Source organism: Choloepus didactylus, chromosome 10 (genome assembly GCF_015220235.1).
Source record: "Choloepus didactylus isolate mChoDid1 chromosome 10, mChoDid1.pri, whole genome shotgun sequence".
NCBI lineage: Eukaryota > Metazoa > Chordata > Mammalia > Pilosa > Megalonychidae > Choloepus > Choloepus didactylus.
The window spans coordinates 117,795,090-117,819,285 of NC_051316.1; the positions used below are offsets into that span (position 1 = coordinate 117,795,090).

Here is a 24,196-nt window from a genome sequence, read left to right on the forward strand (position 1 = left end):
TCCTATATATTTATATTTTGAAAAGGGAAAATTAATTAAAAATTACATTAAAACCTATTTTTTAATATCATAAAATAAAAGAGATGAGCAAGACTGTAGATATCATCATTTACCCAAAGAAAAAGTAAGGGCCAACCACCCCTACCTGAGCCAGCAAAGTATAATACGGGTCAAGGGAGGGAGATGTCCAAGTAGAAGTTAAAGAACCTCCAGCCCTGGGTTCAATTCTACTGCGTCCATGGAAAGTTTTATAAAACCATTTATCTGTCAATAGCCTTTTCCACATTGTCAAATTCTATTGCAATGCAGAGTATGATTCAAATTTGGAACAGGAAATAAACCAAATATAAGAATTAGGGGGAAAACTGAAAAGCAGTGTCAACATGTGCTGGGGTGGACAATATAAGGCCTTTGTAGGGGAGCAACACTGCACACTTCAGTCGAGCCAGGGGACCAAGAACCTGACGTGAAGGTCAGGTATAAAGCTATAAACCAGTAAACTAAAAAAAGAAATGCCATCCTCTTAGTGACTCCAAAACTACTGATTTTATACACAGAAAAAAGGCAAGAAAAGAAGCCAGGCAGAATGTGGGGATTCTAAAATTATGTGGCTTGGAAGTGGGATTCACAGGCAGCTTCTGTGTTGTTGACAAAGAGCTGGAGCTCAACAGTTACATAGGCAACTTCAAAAACTGTTATGGGTTACAGTTCCACAGTTTCAGTTTTTTACTTATTATGAAATACAGGGTACATACAAAAAGGTGGAGACTTTCAAAGCACAATTCAACCAGTAGCTATACAGCAAGTCCCCAGGGATGCTATAGGCTATGGTTCCACCATTTACTTCCTTCCAGCTATTCCAACACCCCAGCATCTAAATATATAAATATATATATTTATATATATATAATATATAAATAAATTTTAATATATATAATAAATATAAATATATATTTATATAAATTTCATTATATATTAATTACTCTTTTTTATACTTCAAAACACACTCCCTTGATTTACCCTGGTGACTGGGCAGTGGCCTCAGACCACACTTTAGTCAAACTAACCAGAGCCTGCCTTCCAGTTCTCTCTCCTAATAGTTCTCTGACCTTGGGAATAGATTTAGCTTCTGAGTCTGTTTCCTTATCTGTAAAACTGCACACCACCTATTTACAGGTTGTTGTAAGGTTATCAATAATATATATACATAAAGCACCTTACAGAATATAGCCAGAAATTCACTATTCATCATCATCATGAAAATGTATTTGCCTTTCACAAATCTCATACTTGATAGTAATGCTCTGAACTCAACAGTTTCTGATACGGGCATAAAACAGATGACAGTACTAATATTTAGCTTTTATTTAGAAGGCGAATCTGTGTAGGGGTATGGGTATTTAGGACTGTTAGATCACAAGCCTTAATAAGAGCTAAGTGCGCCTCCAGAACAGGTCTAGCGACAAGAAAATGAGAGTAGTGTGGCGAGAAGAATTCTACAACTAAAACGCTAGGACTAACACTGCATATTTTTTAGCCTGTGTATATGGTTCGGAAAAATCGACTTCAACAAAATTTAAAAAGTAATTTTAAATGGTATTCTCAAGAAATACATCCCAACATCCACACAGACCATCACACTCAAAACGGTCACCTACTCCACGGTCTAAGAACATATTCCATTTCATTCTGTCTTCATTTCACATATTCAAATACACACGTGCATGTGCACACACAAACACAATGTTAAAAATAATTTAGAAGCTTAGGTTCCGAAGCCAGGAACAGCTACTGGGTGTTTGGGTGCGAGGCGCACATTTGCGACCTTGTTTGATCCTTGTGACAACTCTGGGAAGCAGGGTCATCACTGCTCCACCGACGACAAAACGGAGGCCTGGAAGGGCTACCTGCCAGCCGCAAGACCAGGAATTCAAGCCGTCTTTCTGATTCCGAGTTTCACTCTATTTTCATTCTGCCCTGTTCTCGAAGTATTTCCTACAAATATCATTAATAATTTTAACTGTCCTGTATTAACTCAGAATATTCCATTTCCAGCATTCTGAAGTTCATCCAACCTATGGCAACATATTTATAAATAATTACATCTTAACCAACTGGTATTTAACCGAGGATGTACAGAGTAGGAAAGGTGCCTGAATCCAACAAATGTATGATGAATTAAAACTGTACTTTCTTACTGTTCAATTTGACAATGCTGTTAGCCAGATAAATATTCTTACATTAGTTTCCATTTTCACTTTTGAACAAAATGAACTTTAATGCATTAATTTAAATGTTTGACAGTGAAAGAAAACCAGTTCTCAAATAAGCAGGGCATTGGAAACCAGATTCCTGTAACTGAAATCTACAGATGACTTGTTTTCAGCTGAGAGGGCAAGAGACAAGGGGCAAAGGGTTACAAAGCATTCTAGAAAGCGTTCTTGAAATACTCTGCCGACCTTCCCTCTGCGTCCAGGCAAATGGTTGCAAGGAGGGATTGGTCAATATGAATTTCAAAAAGGCTCTGGGCCAGTCTCACCACACATCTTGCCCGTCCCCTTCCCTCCAGGGTCGAGAACCACTGTCACACACAACCCATGAGCTTAAGTTAAAAGGAAGCTTTGTTGTTGCTATCCTCAGTGACTCTCTTACTTGACCTATTCATAAGTTAAAAATAGCTTGCTTAAGTTTTACCTCCTTTAGAGGAGCTGGAATGAATACCTTAAGTGGGAATGAAAGAAAGAAGAGAACCAAGAGACAAAAACACTTCACAACTTGAATAGCTCCACACAGCTGCCACACTGGTGTACACGATATGCACACAGCGTGACTGCATGATACTGAGAACACATTTGCAAAACAGCCTACGTGAGCTCTGAACTTGAACACTGAACACTGAATGGGAAAGGAGAAAAATGCTCAGGCAAAACTGTAAACCAAACACTGCAGAGGACAACATGTAAAAACTTACTACAGTAGCGATGGTTTCCAGGAATTATTTGAAGGGCACAGAGAAAAAAATAAATTTATTTTAAATTGGAATTCCTGAAATATGACCAAAAGTATTCCAAAAAGACGGGAAAGGGAGAGATATTTAAATACAATATTCTGTCTACACAGTAAACTCGTAAGGGGACAGAAGCACCAAGGGGAAGATGGGCAAAGAGGCAAAAAAGAGGCACCAAAGCCCAAGCGGAATGGAAGCTCAGGAAAAGGGACAAGAGTCACACAAAGAGGCGCTTTTTAAAGCTGTGCTCACAACAAGAAGATAAACTCTGAATGATATGATGCAGAAAAAGATGTCAGGGAAGGTTCAAAACTAGTTCAAACTTCTATCTTGCCTTTGCCATCTTCTCCGAGGACGGGGCAAGATTAAGGAACCAGGATTTACCGAGAATTTACACTGAGCCACAAAGCATCTCAGGCGTGCTCCCAACAACCTCCTAATTCAACAAATCAGGGAGCTGAGACTTTTAAGGGAAGCAACTAAACTAAGACCGCACTGACCTGAACCCAGGGGAGCCCGACTCCCAAATCCTGCTCTTTCTGCCATGGCTGCTCCAATTCAAACTGGAAAAGTGAGAATAAATGTAATGGAGAAGGAGTCACAGACCAGCCAGGTCGGCTGCTTCACAGGGGCCAATCCCCTGGGAACTTCGGGCAGATGGTGACCTGCCCGGACATGACACAGCGCTGTACTCTGTGTGGTATTCAGCTCGCACACGATAAGGTGAGACAGGCTGATATGAAAATACTGTGCTCATTCAACAGACCTTGCTGAGTGTATACTGTGTGCCCACTCCTGGGCTAGGCTGGAGGGCAAATGCATAAAACACAGTTCATGAAAGCAGTCTAGAGAAGAGGAGGCAAAAATTGAGGGCCATTTCAAAATCACGTGATAAGCGCCAAAGTTGAGTTGGCCACGGAGATGGTGGAATCTGCATGAAGAAAAGGAGTCACGGGGTGCTCTGAGGAAAAGGAGGTGGTATCTAAGCCACGGTTTGAAAGTGAGTGGGACTTTTCCCCACAGATGGGGAAGGAAGCATTCTAGGCAGAGGAAACTGCATGTGTAAAAAAGCACACAAGCATGAAAGGGCGTTATTTAAGGGACTGCCAGTAACGTGAAATGGTGGACTGAAGAGGGGGTGAATTAAAGGGCTATGCTCCAGGGGATGCAGGGGATAAGGAGGCAGTTTTCCTTGGGCTCTGGAGGATCCTACAGCTCTGCTCCATTAGGCCACGTGCACTAAACGGTCACAGCCCAGTGTAGCCCTGGTGTAACAGGCCCCTCGGGTAGAGTGCCAGAAGGATGGAGCACCAGCCGTGCTGCCCCAGAGATGACCATTTACCATTAAACTGCAACCCGCTGCCATGGCAACTCTCTGCAGCAAGGCTTCTAGGAGCAAAACATGGCAAGCAGGGACTGGGGCTGCTGGCCGCTGCCTACTGAATCTAGCTCCCCTCCTCTCTAATCAGGACGGAAGCGTGCAGCACCAGAGCTGGAAAGCTGGGTGAAAAATCCCTCCATCACCTTCTGCTTTAGTGAATCCTGACGTGTGTTCTCCCCAGAGGGGGATAAAAATGTAGTCTGATCATTTTTCCAATTATTACCTCATATCAGTTTACAATTTATAGCCCATTTCCACCAAGAGCACTGCCATTAGTGAATCGCATCAAAAGGAAAAACATGATGGCCTAGCAGAGCTTCTGCTTTGCTAAATCTGTTCTCCACCCACATAGAATTCTGGCAAGAGGGGTCTTGGACTTCCTGTGGGGATGCCAGCAAGGCAAGGCCGATCACCCCGTCTGGGGCAGGGCCCAACTGCCCCACAAAGGGCTGTGTTATGAGAGGACAGAGCCATGGGAGAAGGCTGGTAAAACCCAACTAAGCTAACCCAACCAACTGCAGTACACAGGTAACTACAACTTTGCTGGCCTTCAACTTTCTAGAACAAAGCTAAGGGGAGAGAAGGACACAAGTTGACTCCAGGTAGTTGCTGAGAACATTGTACAATGTTCACTGTGTACAGTGTACAACTCCAATATTGCATGAACACGGATTAGAGAACCTAAGGAAACCATGACTGAGATGAGCTGTGGGAAATCCAACCCATGAGAAGGACGACAGTGACACCCGCTGTCCCACTTCCTCCACAGCTCTAATGGGGTAGAGGCAGAAATCTCGGGAAAGAGGTACCACTTGTCAAAGAAATACCCAAGCATGCATCTCATCAACCCCCAAGGAGGAATCTGAGCTCTAAAGGTCACTGCAGTTTCCTATTTCTAGCACTTCTGTAGCCCTAGATTTACACTCAAGTGATAGTGTATTAGTTAGGGCTCTCTAGGTAAACAGAACCAACAGGAAATATCTGTAAATACGACAAATATGCACAAGTCCAAATTCCGTAGGGCAGGCAGTGAGCTGGCAACTCCAATGAAGAAATGAAGGTCCTCTCTCTTTCTTCCTTAAAAGTTTTCAACTGTTGGATTAAATCCAGCTGATTGAATTCTCTCATTGTGGAAGACATGCCCTTCATTGATGTCATCAGTCACAGGTGCAGTCAATTGACTGATGATTTAAAAACCAGCCTTCTGGTTTATTAACCAGCCACAAATGTCCTTGTAGTAATGGTTAGGCCAGTGCTTGCTTGACCAGACACTTGGACACCATCATCTGGCCAAGTTGACACATGAACCCAGCCATCACTTAATTTGTAGTATCGAGAGCCGATAGCGATACTTGGAGAACCCGCCATCTACGGTGCTGTCCATAGGAGGATGGCATGCTCACCTCTCTAACCCCACCTCCCACTACTCTCCTCCTGGTTTCCCTCCCATTATCTCCATTCTGTCCCTCAAACAGTCCAGCCCCTCTCACTTTGAGGCCACTGCTCTATCCTTCTGGAATGTTCTTTCTCCAGAGAGCAGCAAGGAGTATTTCCCTCACTCCTTTTGAGTTTTCATCCAAAAGTCACTTTCTCAGTGAAGCCTTCCCTGTCCACCCTATCAAAAACGCCAATTTCCCACTCTGACATGCCTCATCTCCCTTTCCTGCTCTATTTTTTTCTCCTCAGCACTTGCACTGGCTAACAAACCACATTAACTTATTTATCTGTTTATTATCTGTCTCCACCTCTGAGGGCAGAGATGTCTGACTGTTTAATTCCTCATGATATCCCCATTGCCTAAAAATAGTGCCTGGAATGAAGAAGGAGTTCCAAAGTTATCTGTTGAGTGATAAATGGATGGTAAAATCTGCGTAAGATTTTGCCAAGGGGGTAGGGGTCAGAGGGGTGGAAGGGAAGAAGCTATTTTGGGTAGAAGGAAATACTTTCACTCATTCAACAGAAATTTATTGAACAAGTACTCTGCAAGACATAGGGCTAAATAAACACTGGAGATGCAGTGATACATAAAACCAACAGAAACAAGTTTCTGCCTTACCAGTGTTTACAGTACAGAGGGTTGGAGGTAATTATGAAACTGTGTGTAAGTGCTGCAGCAGGGAAAGAGGATACTTGAGGATACATGAGACGGCCCCCTAATTGCAGAGTCTGGGTAGGTGTCCAGAGAGGAAGCGATATCTAAAGTCTGCACTTAAAGAATGACTAAGACTTAACCAGGGATGGAGACAAGGAGGTGGGAGCAGGGAGGGGACAGAGTGCAAAACTGTAAGGTGAGAAAATGACAAAGATCAGCAAGGTGGAGGTGGAGGGTGAAGGAAGAGAGAGACGGCTGGACAGGCAAGATGGGGCCAGATCATAGAGGCACTTACGTGACATGAAAGATGCTTTCAAGTTTGGAGTTCATCCTCAAGACACTGGGAAGCTGCTGGCATGTTCAGATCCTTGAACATAATGTGGAAAATGAATCATCGGAGCAAGAGAGAAAATAAGGAGGCTGGACAGGCTATTGAATCTCAAGAAATGATGACTTGGATTAGGGTGGGAATGGGGATGAAAAAGAGCAGATTTCAAAAGCACAAATTTAGGCACAAATAAGAAAACATAATGATTGACTAGATGTGAAGGGAAAGGAAGAAATTAAGGATGTTGCTTAGCATTCTGATTTACACATGTAGCTAGGGACTTCTGGCTTGGAAACCTGTTCCATCTGAGACAGGGCACTCAAGAAAGGAGTAGAGTATGGCGGGATAAAGATAATGTTTAAACTTTAAATCTGCTGAATCTGCAGAGGTTGTGGGGCATCCCAGTGGATCTAGACCACTGGCTCTTGTGTTCTCACAGAGAAATCTGGACAGGGACAGAGACTTTGGAATTATCAACACAGAGATGGTAACCCTAACTCAGGAAGTGGACGAAATCACCAAAGTGAGCATGGACAGTGAGATTCTTAACCTGGGTGAGATCTGTGACCATCTGGAAATCTTAAATTTCATTTGTAAATTCATGTGCGTTTTTCTGATGAAAGACTTTGTGCTTCATAGTTTCTAACAGATTGTCAAAGATTGCCCCCAAAGAGATTAAAACTAAGAGCAAAGTAAGAAGAAATGAAGAGCCCAAAGATCATGGGGTTGTAGGCGCAACTATGTGATGATACTGTGAGCCAGTGATTGTATACCTTGGATGGTTCGTACGGTGTATGAATATATCTCAATACAACTGCATTAAAAAAAAGGGGGGGGGCAAAAGAGACACTAACATTGCAAAAACAAAGGCATGGAACTGGAAAAGCATGGGGGAAAATGGTTCTTCTATTTAGCTACAGCATCGGTCTCTGTCTTATACATGTACTATACAGTGAGAAATAATTCCCAGAATGGTAACCAAGAGTCACTGGCATCAAACTGTGTTCCTTATATTAAATTAAGGCAAGAAAGTAAATTAAAACACCTTTAAAAAGATTCCACAAGAGTAAAAAAGAAAAAGTTTTCTATTAATCCAGCCAACCAGAATAACACTCATTTAAATCCAAGTTCATTGTCAATATCATATGGAATCGTTCCAGCACTCACACTGAGAAATAATATGTGCCAAGAGTCAATGACCATGCATTTCTTTCTCTTTTCTTTTTTAGACAGCTTTATTGAGATATAATTTACATGCAATTAACCCATTTAAACTGTATAATTCAATGTTTTTCACTTATTTGACAGAGTTATTCAACCATCACCATAACATCACACCTAAAAGAAACTTTGAATCCAATTAGCAGTCACTGTCCATCCTCATGTACCACACCACCCCACCCCCAGCCCTGGGCAAGCACTAGCCTACTTTCTGTTTCTATAGATTTGCCTATTCTGAATATTACATATAAATGGAATTATATTAATTGTTAGGTTCGGAGCCATTCAAGAATTCATACAATGCAGTGAGTCAAAGTTTAAGTATAAAGTTTAAGATTTATTAGAGGAAGAAAGCAGGTGGGAGCCAGCAGAAAAGAAGAAAAAGATAATGGCTCCCGCCCTCTATCTGAGAGCAGCATTCTTTAACGAAAAAAGGAACCCACGTTGGGTAGGGTGTCTACTGTGATGTTCTGTGCCTCGATTGGGTGAGTGCCTATCTAGTTTTGGGCTGATTGGTTGGTAGAATTCTGAGACAATATTCTTTGCAGGAAAGCAGCTGCATTATCTAACTGGGGAGAGCAGGCCTTTTTGGTTGTTTATTTTATGGGATTATCTGTCCTTGCCTTACCCGCCTTTGAGGGGCCACTGTGACGGCCCTGAACAGCTTTGAACAGCCTTCATTCTTTAGTTTATGGGCAGGCAGGAATGTCGGGATAAGCTGTGGGGTCCCTGAGTTAGAAACTCCTTCTACATGTTAGTTTCTTCTTCCGGAATCTAACAATAATATGTGGTCTTTTGTAACTAGCTTCTTTCACTTAGCATAATGTTTTCAAAATTCATCCATTTTGTGGGATATATCAATAAGTCATTCCTTCTTATGGCTGAATAATATTCCACAGTATGGACAGATCATATTTTATTTGTTTATCCATTCATCAGTTGATGCACTTTTGGGTTGTTCCTACTTTTTGGCTATTATGAATAATGCTGCTATGAACATCTGTGTATAAGCCTTTTTATGGACATAAAATTTCATTTCTCTTGGGTAGATACATGGGAGTGGAACTGCTTGGTCATCTGGTGACTCTTTGTTTAACATGCTGAGGAACTGCCAGACTGTTTTCCAAACTGGCTGCACCATTTTACATTCCCACTGGCAATGTACGAGGGCTCCAATTTGTCTACATTCTTGTCAGCACTTGTAATTGTCTATCTTTTTTATTGTAAATAGTCTAGTGGGTGTGCAGTAGTTATCTCATTGTGGTTTTGATTTGCATTTCCCTGATGGCTAATGATGCTGAGCATCTTTATGTGCTTATTGGCCATTCATATATCTCCTTTGGAAAAGTGTCTATTCAAAACCTTTGCCCATCACAGAGTAAGGCGGAAGACAGGCAAGAGATATTGTGACAGCATTATGAAAAAAATTGTATTACAAGAGAAAATAAGGATGAAAGTGGAGAAAAAAGAGCACTTGGGAGGTTGAAGAATGACTGCAGTGGGCCAAGCAGAACAAAAAGCTGGAAGGTGAGAAGCTGGTCAGAATGGGGAATTCTTGGTTTGAATTGATTTTATAGGTGGGGCAATTAAGGGTGATGACAGAGACAAGCTGCGACTATGGAAGAGGGAATCCTGAAAGCCCCCACTGTGAAAAAATTTCAACAACTCCCAGGACTAGAGTGAGAACCAATGAGACTATACAATGGTAAAGTCTGTTAAAATAGCTGTGTCTTCCCCATTCGTGTTAAAAAGAGAAGAAGCTTTGATAAGTAACTCTGAAACTTGATTTGGAAAATAATAATTAGGAAGATGAAAATAATAAATAGCATTAACATTTAGGTTCCTGGCACTGTGGGTAAGGAGTACACATCATTTATCAAACGTATTCCTCTAAAACACCCTAGGAAATAGGTACTACTTTTATCCTCATTTTACAGATCTTCAGGCCAAACATAAACTGTCCTTTGGTTATCTATCTACTGGAGATACCCTTATAGCTATATCCTTAACTATACAAAGCATCTTATCCATCATACAATAACTGCAAATGCTGTTCCCACTGGATTGCTTTATCTTTACAGCAGATAATCACCTTTTTTGATCAAACATGCTCACCTTGGTACCAAATGGTTTCTTTGACAATCTGTCAATTATCTCCCCCTTTCCACAACAAAGGTAAGTATAATATTCCATTAAAAAAATATCTACCTCATCTGGAACTTCTTTTGCATATGAGATTGAGATATATCTAAATGTATTTTTTTCATATTATCATTCAACCCAGTGGTTTTGTTACATAATGTTGCTTTCAGTTTTAATTTTACTTATTTTCTCATATATCAAATCACTATAGTTTATTTCTATTTCTATTTTTGTTCCCTTCACTTATCTTAACCTACATTCAGGTAGTCTTGTTAACATGTTTTGGAATGCATTTTTATCTAGAATGGCAAAACTCTTGTTCCCTTCTAAGCCGTATAATCATTAATTAGACAATGACAGCTACAGATATATAATCCGTACTCAGACAATGAGTAATCACACCCCCCACACACACACATACATGTTTTGCTTGGCCAGTACTATTAATTTCCAACATTTAAAAAGCCAAAGATAGATCAAACACACACACACACACGCATATACACACACACACAGATTTCTGGCTTCTCTTGAAAATCAGCATCAGGGCCTATCGTCTCACATGCAAAAAATCAGCTAGAACCAAGTAGCAGCTATCTCCTTTTTATGGGCCACACACAAATCAAGTTCAAGGTGTTCAACATTCTCTGTTGTTGTACACTCAGCCCACTTAAGGGATGTAGAGCATCTTTCTAGAGGCTTTTGAATATGCAACCTCTGGTAAAACCCACTGAGTTTCCTTTTCTGCCTTCAAAGTCAAAAAGTTCACAGCTAATTTGGTGCTCAACATCAGCAACTACACTTAGCCTAGATTTCTGGTCTAATCTCTTCTCTACTTCCATTGTATGGCTCCTGACCTTTTATTCCTATTTAATTGTATTACAGGACATGCATCTAATTTTAGTCCTCTCGAATTATTTTGAGAACCAGAATAATTTTTACCCCCCCCCGACATTCCTGCCTGCTTCTTTACCCTGTGATTTACACTATTAATCAACATCCTATTGGAATCTTACCTGGTACTGTATTAAATCTATAAATTAACTTTGTTAATATTGTCATCGTTAGTATGTTAAGACTGCTCAACTAGGAATAGATTATATTTCTCTTATTATTTATTTTCTTTCTACTAAAGTATTATAATTCTCTATTTGGTCCTATAAATCTCTTGTCAGATTTTTATTTTTTTAATAAAACAAGAATTGTCTTTCCTTTTCATTGTATTTTCTGTCTACTGATAAAATGAAAGACTGACTGACTTTAGTCAGGCATATGTTTTATAATCCATGCATTGAGTGCTTCATTTCAAGATGTTTTTGTCGAAAGTCCTTAACATTTTGGGTCATAGTCCTTTATCATTGGTAAACTATTTATTTTTCTCTCTACTGACCTAAAACTAGTCAGTTTATTTCTTTCATATGATTTGTTGCAACTAATTATTTAAAACAATTCTATGAAAGGTGCTACCCTTGTTTTAATTTCAAGTAGACTATTTCTATTTCTCCATAATGCTGATACCTGCCACTTCTAGGAAGTCCATAGGCCTCCTTTTATGCCCTCAGACTTAATATAAAATCCCCTGTTTTCTACAAAGTTGCCAAGGTAATTCAATGAGAGAAGGACAGCAGGTTCAGTAAATGCTGCGGGGATATCTGGATTTTTGTGTGTGGGTGGGGAGGGGAGAAAAAGATAAGCCTGAATCTTTTCTTCACACAATACACAAAACTTATATCAAAATGGATCATAAATATAAACTTAAGAACTAAACAGAAACTTTCTAGAAGAAAACAGAAAAAATCTTTATGACCTGGGGTAAAACAAAGACTTCTTAGATAGAACGTAAAAAGCATGATCCGTAACAGAAAAAAATTGATAAATCAGACTTCATCAAAATTTAAAACTTTTGGCCATCAAAAGATACCATTAAGAAAATGAAAAGGCAAGCCACAGATTAGGAGAAAATATTTGAAAAACATTTACCTAACACAAAGGTCTTGTGTCCAGAATATATGTCAATAAGATGACAAAACAATTTTTTAAATGTACAAAAGATCTGAATAAATACTTTAGCAATGAAAAAATATGGATGCTCAACAAGCACTTGAAAAGATGCTCAAAATCATTGGTCATTAGAAATACATGAGTTAAAACCATAATAAGACACCACGACACACCCACTAGAATAGATAAAATTAGAAAGACCCAGTACAAAATGTGAGTGAGAATGTGGAGCATTTGTAACCCTTCTATCTTGCTATTAGGAATGCTGTATGGCAATTCTCACAAAATTAAACATACTCTTACCACGTGACTCAGCAAACCACATCCTAGGTATCTTCCCAAGAGAAAGGAAACATACACCCATGAAAAATTTTGTACACAAATTTTCAAGGCAGCATTATTTATAGTAGCAAAATAAAATTTTAATGTAAATCCAAATATCCAAAAACTGGTGAACAGATAAACAAAATGTATATACCTGCACACAGTGGAATGAATATTAAACAGAACTTTAAAAGGAATGAACTAATGATATATTCAACTGATATATATATATATATATACACACGCATATATATACTGATATATATACTGATATATTCAACAACATCGATGAATCTCAAAAATATTATCCTATGTGAAAAAAACCAGACACAAAGACTACATATTGCATGTGATGGTTAAAGTTCATGTGTCAACTGGTCTAGGTTATGGTGACCAGTTGTTTGGTCAAGCAAGCTCTGGCCTGAGTGTAACTGTGAGGATTTTCATAGATGGATTTGCATGTGTGCCGGTTTGAATGTATTGTGTCCCCCAAATGCCATTATCTTTGTGGTCTTGTGGGACAGACATTTTGGTGCTGGTTAGATTTGCTTGGAATGTGCCCCACCCAGCTGTGGGTGGTGACTTTGGTGGGATGCTCCCATGGAGGTGTGACCCCACCCATTCAGGGTGGGCTTTGATCAGTGGAGCCATATAAATGTGCTGACTCAAAGAGACTGAAGAGAGTGCAGCTGGGAGTGATGTTTTGAAGAGAAGCAAGCTTGCTGGAGAGGAACGTCCTGGGAGAAAGCCGTTTTGAGGCCGGAGCTTTGGAGTAGATGCCAGCTGCCTTCCTAGCTAACAGAGGTTTTCCGGAGGCCATTGGCCATCCTCCGGTGAGGGTACCCGATTGCTGATGTGTTGCCTTGGACGCTTTGTGGCCTTAAGACTGTAACTGTGTTGCGAAATAAATCCCCGTTTTATAAAAGCCAATCCATCTCTGGTGTTTTGCATTCTGCAGCATTAGCAAACTAAGACAGATTTTGGTACCAGAGAAGTGGGGTGCTTTTGCTGCTGTGTTTGCAAATACCAAACATGTTGGAGTGGCTTTTTAAATGGATAAAGGGAGGACTATGGAAGAATTGTGAGGAGCTTGATAGAAAAGGCCAAAACTGCTTTAAAGAGACTGTTTATGGAAATATGGAGTCTAAAGATACTTCTGATGGGGACTTGAGCAGAAATGATGAATGTGTTGTTGCAAACTGGAAGAAAGGCGATCCTTGTTTTAAAGTGGCAGAGAATTTGGCAAAATTGAGTCCTGGTGTCAGATGGAAGGAAGAATTTAAAAGCGACAACCTGGAATACTTAGCTGAGGAGATCTCCAAACTACATGTGGAGGAGGTACCCTGGCTTCTTCTTGCAGCTTATAGTAAAATGCGAGTGGAGAGAGTGCAGCTGGGAGTGATGTTTTGAAGAGAAGCAAGCTTGCTGGAGAGGAACATCCCCGGGAGAAAGCCATTTTGAAACCAGAACTTTGGAGCAGACGCCAGCCATGTGCCTTCCCAGCTAAGAGAGGTTTTCCGGATGCCATTGGCCATCTCCAGTGAAGGTACCTGATTACTGATGTGTTACCTTGGATGTTTTGTGGCCTTAAGACTGTAACTGTGTAGTGAAATAAACCCCCATTTTATAAAAGCCTATCCATCTCTGGTGTTTTGCATTCCTGCAGACATGTATTTGGAAAGAATATGTTTTTCTGGGGTCCAGGGGGTGGAATGTGCCGGTTTGAATGTATTATGTCCCCCAGAAAAAGCCATATTCTTTGATGCAATCTTGTGGGGCAGACATAATAGTGGGGATTAAGTTGGAATGTTTGAATTAAGTTGTTTGCATGGAGATGTGTCCCACCCAGCTGTGGGTGGTGACTCTGGTGGGATACTCCCATGGAGGCGTGGCCCCACCCATTGAGGGTGGGCCTTGATCAGTGGAGCCATATAAATGTGCTGACTCAAAGAGACTGAACAGAGTGCAGCTGTGAGTGACGTTTTGAAGAAGAGCGAGCTTGCTAGAGAGGAATGTCCTGGGAGAAAGCCATTTTGAAACCAGAACTTTGGAGCAGACGCCAGCCACGTGCCTTCCCAGCTAACAGAGGTTTTCCGGATGCCATTGGCCATCCTCCAGTGAAGGTACCCGATTACTGATGTGTTACTTTGGATACTTTATGGCCTTAAGACTGTAACTGTATAGCCAAATAAACCCCGTTTTTATAAAAGCCAATCCATCTCTGGTGTTTTGCATTCCGCAGCATTAGCAAACTAAGACAGCATGTGTAGTTGACTGCATCTACAATCAGCAAAGGAGATTGCCCTCAGCAATTAGAGGAGTCTCCTTATCCATCAGCTGGAGGTCTTAAAGCTGGAACTGAGGATTTCAGAAGTCAGAAATAATTTCTATCTCTACTTCAGCCAGCCAGCTTCTCCTGGGGAATTCAACATCAGCCTCATTGGAATTCCCTAAGGAACTTGGACTTGCCAATCCCCACAGTCACATGAGCCAAGTCCTGTAACAAATTTCTTAATATTACACATATATTTTTGATGGTTCTTTCTCTCTGGAGAACCCTGACTAACACATTATATGATCCCACGTACACAAAATTCTAGGAAAGGCAAAGCTATAGTGACAGAAAGCAAATCGTGGTTGCCTGGGGGCAGGAATTGACTGCACAGGCCAGGAGGTAATTTGGAGGGGGGTGGGTGTGATAGTATGGATTGTGGTAGAAGATACATGATGGTATAAATGTACCCAAACTCAAGCTGTACACTTAAAATGGGTAAATTTCATCGCATGTTAAGTTAGACCTCAACAAAACTATAAAAATAAATAAAATATTTAAAATTTCATCTTGAAAAATGCACTTTACAAAATCCATAGTATCAGGACTAAAGTATCAGGACTAAATGCACTTTACAAAATCCATAGTATTTGGGACTAAAGTCTCAAATAAAGATGAATAGGTGGAAAACCAATGACTGTAAAATTCATAGTTAAGTGGTCAATGATTATCTAAAACACATTCCAAAGGTCAAACCTATGCACTTATGCACAATGACAAAAGCTTTTAAAAATCTTTATAGCCACCAGGTTAACCTGGAGCCAACCCAAGTGGTCAGGAACTAGATTGAGCATGTGAATCAGCTGTTTAACTAGATATGGCAAGCATACACACCCAGACAAATAACATGGAGAGAAATCAATCAACCTGTCCTTGCCTAGATGCATATATGTCATCTAATTCCGTTAAGCAGCTTTTCATTTCTCTATTTTAGAATTTGCAATGCAACATTTTGATTTTCAACTCCTGAATTTTTCTAAAGCTATGCCGTCAGACCTCCTTCAAAATTCACAGCCAGTATTATCCTAAAAGTAGAACTACACTAGCAGTACTAGATATTAACCTCTGTAAAACACTTAGGCTAAAGAGTAGTCGTGGTCATGAAATAATATTTTCCAAAGATATCTCCATAAATTGAGACTTCTAAATATTTAGCCATTATTTTTATAACTTCTAACATTTCCCAACAGAAATGACAATTTAAAAAATGTATAAATAGTACAATAATTAGTTTCCGTTTGGAACATTATAAATGTTACTGTTTCTGAACTCATAAACACATGGGGAAAGGAGTTCACAAATGCACATCCACATGAAGTATTTCCCTCGTCTGCTCTTTTTTTTGTTGATCTTCATGTGGAAATGAGAGAGTATTTGAAAGGAGAAGAGAGGAGAGTTCTTTTCTCTTGCTGCAAAACCAAAATCTCCAAAGGATTAGAGCATGTGTTGTTCAGACATAACCCTGAGTGTGGCAATGAGCAGGTGATCTATTGGGCTGCTCTTAAGAATACTTCAATAGCAGGTGAGTAGGACATTCTGTTGAACCAAAGCATCGGCACACTGGATAAATGTGCCACCTCTCCTCTTCTAAGCCTCTAAAACCCCACAAGACGGTGCCGGGAGCTCCTTCCTGTGTGCACCCAGCCTTAACTTGTCTGGACTGCAGAATGCCAACCTGTAAATGCAGTCCTCCCAGTTCCTCAGCCAACAAGAACAAAGCTTGGCATTCAAGTGGAATCCCATACTCACTAGAATGTGGCTCTCAGAACCACCTCTCAGTCAGAGAACCCACAAGACACCCATTTAGCAGCTCCCCACCAACCCCCATCATGTGTGCCTTCCTTCCAGAGACCGCATGTATTTGATTTTTCCCCTGCTAGAATGCAAGCCTGCCCCAACCCAACTAACTGGAGCTCTAAAACCCTACCCAAACTGCTTCAACCTACATGGATGACCTGGAACCAAGATGCCGCTCCACAAAAGGGGAAGGTCGGAGAGATTCAAATTTGAGAAGGATTTGACCTCCATCTCTGAAGAATGAGGAAGGGGCCATAAGCCAAGGAACACAGGCTGCCTCTAGAAGCTGAGAACAACCCCTGGGTGACAGCCAGCAAGGAAACAGAGACCTCCATCCTATAGTCGCATGGGACTGAAAATACCAACACGTGAATGAGTGTAGAGGCAAGTTCATTCCCCAGAGCCTCCAGAAAGGAAGGCAGCTCTGCTGATTCCTTTGTTTTCAGCCTCATGAAACCTGAAGCAGAGAACCAGCTGAGCCACATTGTGTTCGGACTTCTGATCTATAGAATTCTGTTGTTTTCAGGGGATAAATTTGTGGTAATGTGTTAACAACAGCAATAAAAACTAATATATTGTGGCAGATGATGACTGTGATTAACTGTACAAATATAAAAAATTTCCTCCATGAACTAGAACAAATTTACAAAACTATTACAAGGAGTTAACAAGACAGTGGTATATGGGAAAAAACACACCTACTGCAAACTGTGGACTACAATTAACAATAATATCTTAATATTCTTCCATCAACAATAACAAATGCACTGCACCAATGCTAGGGATCAATGACAGTGGGGGACAAGGAGTACAGGATGTTCCGGGTTTTCCTTTTTTTTGCTTCCTGGAGTAATGAAAATGTTCGAAAATTGATTGTGATGAACACACAACTATGTGATGATACTGTGAGTCAGTCATTGATGGTATACTTTGGACAGATTGTATGGTTTGTGAATCTATCTCAGTAAAATTGCATTAAAAACAACAACAGTGGCATAGAGAAGAGTGAAAGACTGTTAGCCCCCCCCGGAACAATTCATAAATGACCAAAAAACTAGCAAATAACCTGGAATAACTGCGGGGAGACAAACGTGACTGTCCACTCATCATCCACCAACCTGAATTGGGAGGAATGCCCAAGATCACAGCATAAAATCTGTAAGTAAAACTGCAGACCTGCGCTGAGAGCCGAGAGCCCCTCCCTCATGGAAGCCTTGCAGTGCTAGAAAGCAGCACTCTCTCAGCCCAGCTGCCAGTGGGGTTTTAATGTTAACTGCTAAATACAGTGAATCCTCAACAAGCAGACAGAGGCTTTTGGTTATAACTGACCTTGGGGGAGTCGGGGGACATATTTGTCTCAGGACAGGGAGCCCAGAGGATTGGATGCTATCTCTGGCTGACGGGTGAACCTGGGAGCTTTTCTGTCCCTTTCTCTCTCTGTGGAGAAAACCTCAGCTGTTTTCAGTCCACAGTGCTTTGCAGTCAAGGCAGCCTCAGCCATTTTAAAATCAAAACACTCTGATCAGCAGAGTCAGCGAAACAAAGAACTTATTGATATTCAGGTGACCTCTCTGGAGGGGGCATAGCTTCCCAAGAGGAAAGGGAGGGGCCCAGCTCTACTGCCCGCCTTTCTGGAACCAGACACCAAAGCCTGGGGGAGGAGAGCCACAGGCCACACCCTCTTACACAGGCGGTGACAGGCTGACAGGTGCACCTGCCAGGCAGAAAAGCACAGGTGTATCAATCCTCTAAGAAAAACCATCAGGGAAACCAGATACTAAATATTTCCTCTTTCTGTGACCTGAGCCTGTTCTCGTCTGGGAAAACCTGATTGGGATGGCCTAGGAGGTCAGATGCCTAGACAACAGAAAACTACAACCTACACTAAGAAAAACAAAGCTATGGCCCAGTCAAAGGAACAAACATACACTTCAACTGAGATACAGGAATTTAAACAACTAATGCTAAATCAATTCAAAAAGTTTAGAGAATATTTCGCAAAAGAGATAGAGGCTGTAAAGAAAACACTGGGCATACATAAGGCAGAAATCGAACGTTAAAAAAAACAACTAGTAGAATCTATGGAAATGAAAGGCACAACACAAGAGACAAAAGACACTATGGAAACATACAACAGCAGATCTCAAGAGGCAGAAGAAAACACTCAAGAACTGGAGAACAAAACATCTGAAAGCTACATGCAAAGGAGCAGGTGGAGAAAAGAAGGAAAAATATGAGCAATGTCTCCGGGAACTGAAAGATGAAACAAAGTACAAGAATGTACATATCATTGGTGTCCCAGAAGGAGAAGAGAAGGGAAAAGGGGCAGAGACAATAATAGAGGAAATAATCAATGAAAATATCCCATCTCTTATAAAAGACATAAAATTACAGAGCCAAGAAGCACAGCGTATTCCAAACAGAATAGATCTGAATAGGCCTACACCAAGACACTTAATAATCAGATTATCAAACATCAAAGACAAAGAGAGAATCCTGAAAGCAGCAAGAGAAAAGCAATCCACCATATACAAAGGAAGCTTAATAAGACTATGTGCGGATCTCTCAGCAGAAACCATGGAGGCAAGAAGGAAGTGGTGTGATATATTTAAGATACTGAAAGAGAAAAACCAGCAACCAAGAATTCTATATCCAGCAAAGCTGTCCTTCAAATATGAGGGAGAGCTCAAAATATGTTCTGACAAACAGACAATGAGAGACTTTGTGAACAAGACACCTGCCCTACAGGAAATACTAAAGGGAGCACTACAGAGTGATAGGAGAAGACAGGAGTGCATGGTTTGGAACACAATTTTGGGAGATGGTAGCACAGCAATGTAAGTACACTGAACAAAGATAACCATGAATACGGTTGAGAGAGGAAAGGTTGGGAGCATGTGAGACACCAGAAGAAAAGAGGACAGATAAAGAATGGGACTGTGTAACTTGTTGAAATCTAGAGCATTCAACAATTGTGATAAAATGTACAAATATGTTATTTTATGAGGGAGAACAAGCAAATGTCAACCTTGCAAGGTGTTAAAAATGGGGAGGCATTGAGGGAGGGATGCAATCAGCATAAACTAGAGACTGTAACTAACAGAATCAGTGTATTATGCTTCCTTTAAAGTAACAAAGGAGATATACCAAGGTAAATGCAGAAAAGAGGGGGGGATAGGGAGGCATGTTAGACACTTGACATTGGTGGTGGTGTCTGACTCTTTACTCTACTTTGATTTAAGGTTACTTTTCCTTTTGCTACTTCCTAGCTGTCATTTTTTTTCCTCTTTCTTTTGCCTCTCTACCTTCTTTGACTCTCCCTGCTGCCTTGTGGAAGAAATGTAGATGCCTTTATATGGTGAAGGTGGTGAACACATAAAATGTGACCATACAGAGAACCATCGATTGTTTACTTAGGATGGAATGTATGGTGTGTGAACAAAACCATCTTAAAAAAAAATGGGTTGATGACAAAACCTCAAGGGCAATATACTGAGTGAAATAAGCCAGACACATATAAGGACAAATATTGCAGGGTCTCACTGATAAGAACTAATTATAATATGTAAACTCATAGACATGAAATATAAGGTACCAAGATATAGGATGAGGCTTAAGAATGGGGAGCGGTTGCTCAGTATGAGCAGAATGTTCAACTAGGATGAACTTAAATGTTTGGAAATGAACAGAGGTGTCAGTAGCAAGATGTGAGAATAACTAACAGTGCCGAATGGCACGTGAATGAGGTGGAAAGGGGAAGCTCAGAGTCATATATGTCACCAGAAGGAAAGTTGGAGGTCAAAAGATGGGAATGTATAAAACTGAATCCTGTGGTGGGCAATGTCCATGATTAACTGTACAAATATTAGAAAACTCTTCCATGAACCAGAACAAATGTATGACAATACAACTAGAAGTTAATAACAGAGGGGCATATAGGGAAGAAATATATACCTATTGCAAACTATACACTACAGTTAGTAGTATTTCAACATTCTTTCATAAACAGTAATAAATGTACTATACCAACACTACAAGTCAACAATTGAGGGGGGTTGGTTAGGGATATGGGAGGATTCAAGTTTCTTTTTCTTTTTACATCTTTCACTTTATTTCTTGTCTGGAGTAATGAAAAGGTTCTAAAAACTGAACAAAAATTAAGTGTGGTGATGGATGCACAGCTGTATGAGGGTACCAGGGGCAACTGATTGTACACTTTGGATCTTTGGATAATTGTATGGTATCTGAACAATCCCAATAAAAATTTAAAACAACAACAACAACAACAACAACAACAAAACTAATACAACAGTAGCCCCAGTCCTACCACAAAAGCATTTTCCTCTCCCACCAGCCTGCTGTGAGGAACCCAGAAACCGGAGCCACCCAGCTTTCAACAGACCACACTGTTCCAATGCTCCATGTTGCACTGTAATTTATCTGCATTTTGTCTTCCTCTCTAGAATGTGAGTTCTTTGAGGACACAGACTAAGAATGCCTTTTTTCTTTTGAATATTTTTCCCTACTGAAGTAATACATATTGATGACAGAAAACGTAGGAAAAAGATAAGCACAAAAGAAAATAGAAATCATCTATAATTCAATCGCCTGACAAAACCATGACTCTTATGTCATTCTCTACTTTCCTATGCATGTGTATATTTTTATATAAAAATAATATGCCATATAATTACTGCCTTAGAAGTGGACATTCTTCTACAGCATCGCTTTTATTGGCTTCACAGTGCCTCAGACTGGGTCAGGGCCTCCTCTTATATACCCTCTTGAGTGCTCCTATACCTCTCTCTTCTTAACCTTTCTATAGTCATTGTAACATTTGTGATTGTATGATGATTTTAAGTTCTGTGTTCTCTATCAAACTGTAAATTCCATGATATAAAAGAATGTGTCTCTTTTGCTGAAAAGTATAATTTCCAGTTCCTAACCCAAAGAAGATGGCCAAGAAACGTACTGAATGAATGAAACAATGAATGTAACAATCCCTTCTTTTTAACCCTTTAAACTGCTTCCTATTTTACTATTCCTTAGAGGCCTTTAGCACATATTAGCCTTTCATTAAATGTTTGCTGAAGGCTAAATTAAATAACAAACAGAATCTTTCCCAAACAAGTTCTCTAAAATATTACCAATTTCCAGGGATGATGAAGGACAATCAGTCAGTAAATAGCAATTTGTTAAGTCATGGAGAGGAAGAGAAATAAGTCCTGTTACATAAACATAAAGAACTGTACCTAGTTGATAAAAGCAACCTCAGAAGCAAGTATTTTAGCAAGTTTCATCTGTCTTTTCCAGTGCTTTTTCTTTTTCAAACAGGGGTAGTCAACAAGTTGCATGGTCACAAGATTTGATAACTCTTTTAAAAGCCTTCAAAGGCAGCACGTGTTACACATTGTCTTTTTAATGTTCTTCCTAAAACACATGGTTGCATAGCATGGTGTAGGACCAGAAAACTTGGCAGTCTTCTCATGAGTAGTTTAAAGAGTGAACACTTTATTCATATTGGTACACTATCACTACTTATTCCCTAAATAAGACTTTACAGAAGTTACTAAGTTATTTAGCCATCATGGGATACATTCAACCAGAGACACTAAACCGACAAAAGCTCTGCATTCAGAGAAGGGAATGGTCACTAATGTTCTACTCTGCTTCCATGTAAAGATTATAAAAATGAAGAGTTTCTTTAAGATGAGACTACTCAATATTAACATGATCAAGCATCTAACTAAAAAGTAACACCATCAGTATGAAGCTACATTAAAACATTCAAATTATTAAAAATATCCAAATACAAAATGACAATAATAGGGTTCCTCATTATAATTCATATCCTTACCTAACAGAGAAACAGTCAAGACTGCCTTCAAATTATTTAAAGCCTTCATGGACAGATTATGTAAATGCTTTGGTTCCTTTCATAGTTTTTTAACTTAGTTATCATTTTATTAATTCATGTAACCTGCCCCTTCTTCTCTTCATGTTCTCTTAAAAATTTCTTTTATTTTTAAATGTTGGGAAGGAGAGGCCTCAAAAGAGAAAAGACAGGAAACTGGAATCGCCGTGCAGCTTGCCAGAGGCTGTGTGCTATATCACGCAGAGCGCACTGGATTGATGGTGGAGAGCACGGGGCCAGGCCCACTGTACCTGCCGTCATCAAGTGACTTATGTTTCCCGGACCTGTTTCTTCACCTGTCAAATGAAGGGGCTAGATGGTCTCACGTGGCTTCCAGCACAAAGATTCTAAGCTATAGCATTTGGGGAACAAGAACAGTTACGAAAAAAACTGGAAAAAAGCACCTTGGTTCTATTTTCGCTAGATACCCTGCTCAGAGCTATGAAGGACACTGAAAATGGTCTCAAATAAAATGCCCTCTATGGACTTTACTCACACATGCCACCACCCTCAGATCTCTACCTCCTTTACATCCTGTTAACACTGATTATCTGAAATCTATGATGCATTTTAGGGCCATAGAGCCTTTATCAATGATTGTGACTATAATCGTAAACAGCTTCCTTAGAGGGAAGACCAAAAAAAAAAAAAAAAAAATAAGGAAAGACAAATTGGTGCAAAAATATACCTTTAGAATCTCAATGGAAAAACTGATATTGATAAGTGAGAAATGCCTGGAAAATTTCTCAGAGTACCAAAGAAAGTAGACACAATGCTCTCTGTTAGGATTGTTTGCAGAAAGGAAGACAGTTCTAACAATGCCTACATCAAAAAGAGTAAAAGCAGTTCCCTACTTATCCTCACTCAGCTTTACAGTAACCTAAATGTACCAAAGCCATTGCCACTTGGCCATACCTCCTTCCCATCCCAGGCACCCAGGAAATGGGAACATCCATGGTAAAAAGCACCATCCTCCACCACCACCACCCCACCCCCAACCACCACCAAAATCCTTTTCTTAGGGGCCAAATAGCTAGATGGTTTTGCCCCAGCATAGTCCCCACATCCACTAATTGGGATATCTCAGAACTACGAGCATCCCTGCTCTATTCAATTTGATAAGGAAGATAGGGGGATCCCTCCCTGGAAACTACTATAATAATTTTTGTTGAAAAATTGACATACACACTCTAAGTCTAGCTTACACATTATAATCCTGAAAATTGTAGGCAATCTAGAATGTGGCAGAAGAGACATGTTTTTGGAATTGCCAATCAGGGTTCAAAATATATCACCACCACCCCAGCCTACCCACCAAACAAATGGCTGTAACTCCACCCACGTTCTGTAGTATCAACACCACCACAGCCCAGCTACAGGTTAAAAAAGACATTCTTCTCTCCGGGCCTTAGTTGGTACTCAAAAATATCTGATGGGATGCTTTAAAGACCCCTTTCATCTCTAGTACTTTATGGTTCTAAGATAAATGAGCTTTCCTGAGCTGACCCAGCAACAGAACCTTATTTATAGCATTATTTCTATGCATAAAAGTTTCACATATCTCAAGCAACCAATTTAAAAGTCAAATTTGGGAACATATTGCATTTGATACTGGGGAGCTCCTGTATCTTATTCAATATTGCCTGCCATTTTCCTA

The 24,196-nt window shown here is 40.2% G+C and overlaps 1 protein-coding gene across 4 annotated transcripts in view; it reads right to left on the bottom strand.

The window, feature by feature from the left end:
• The window catches only part of SLC44A1 (solute carrier family 44 member 1), a 191,811-nt gene that overhangs the window by 99,653 nt on the left and 67,962 nt on the right, over positions 1 to 24,196 (bottom strand). The window lies entirely within an intron of this gene.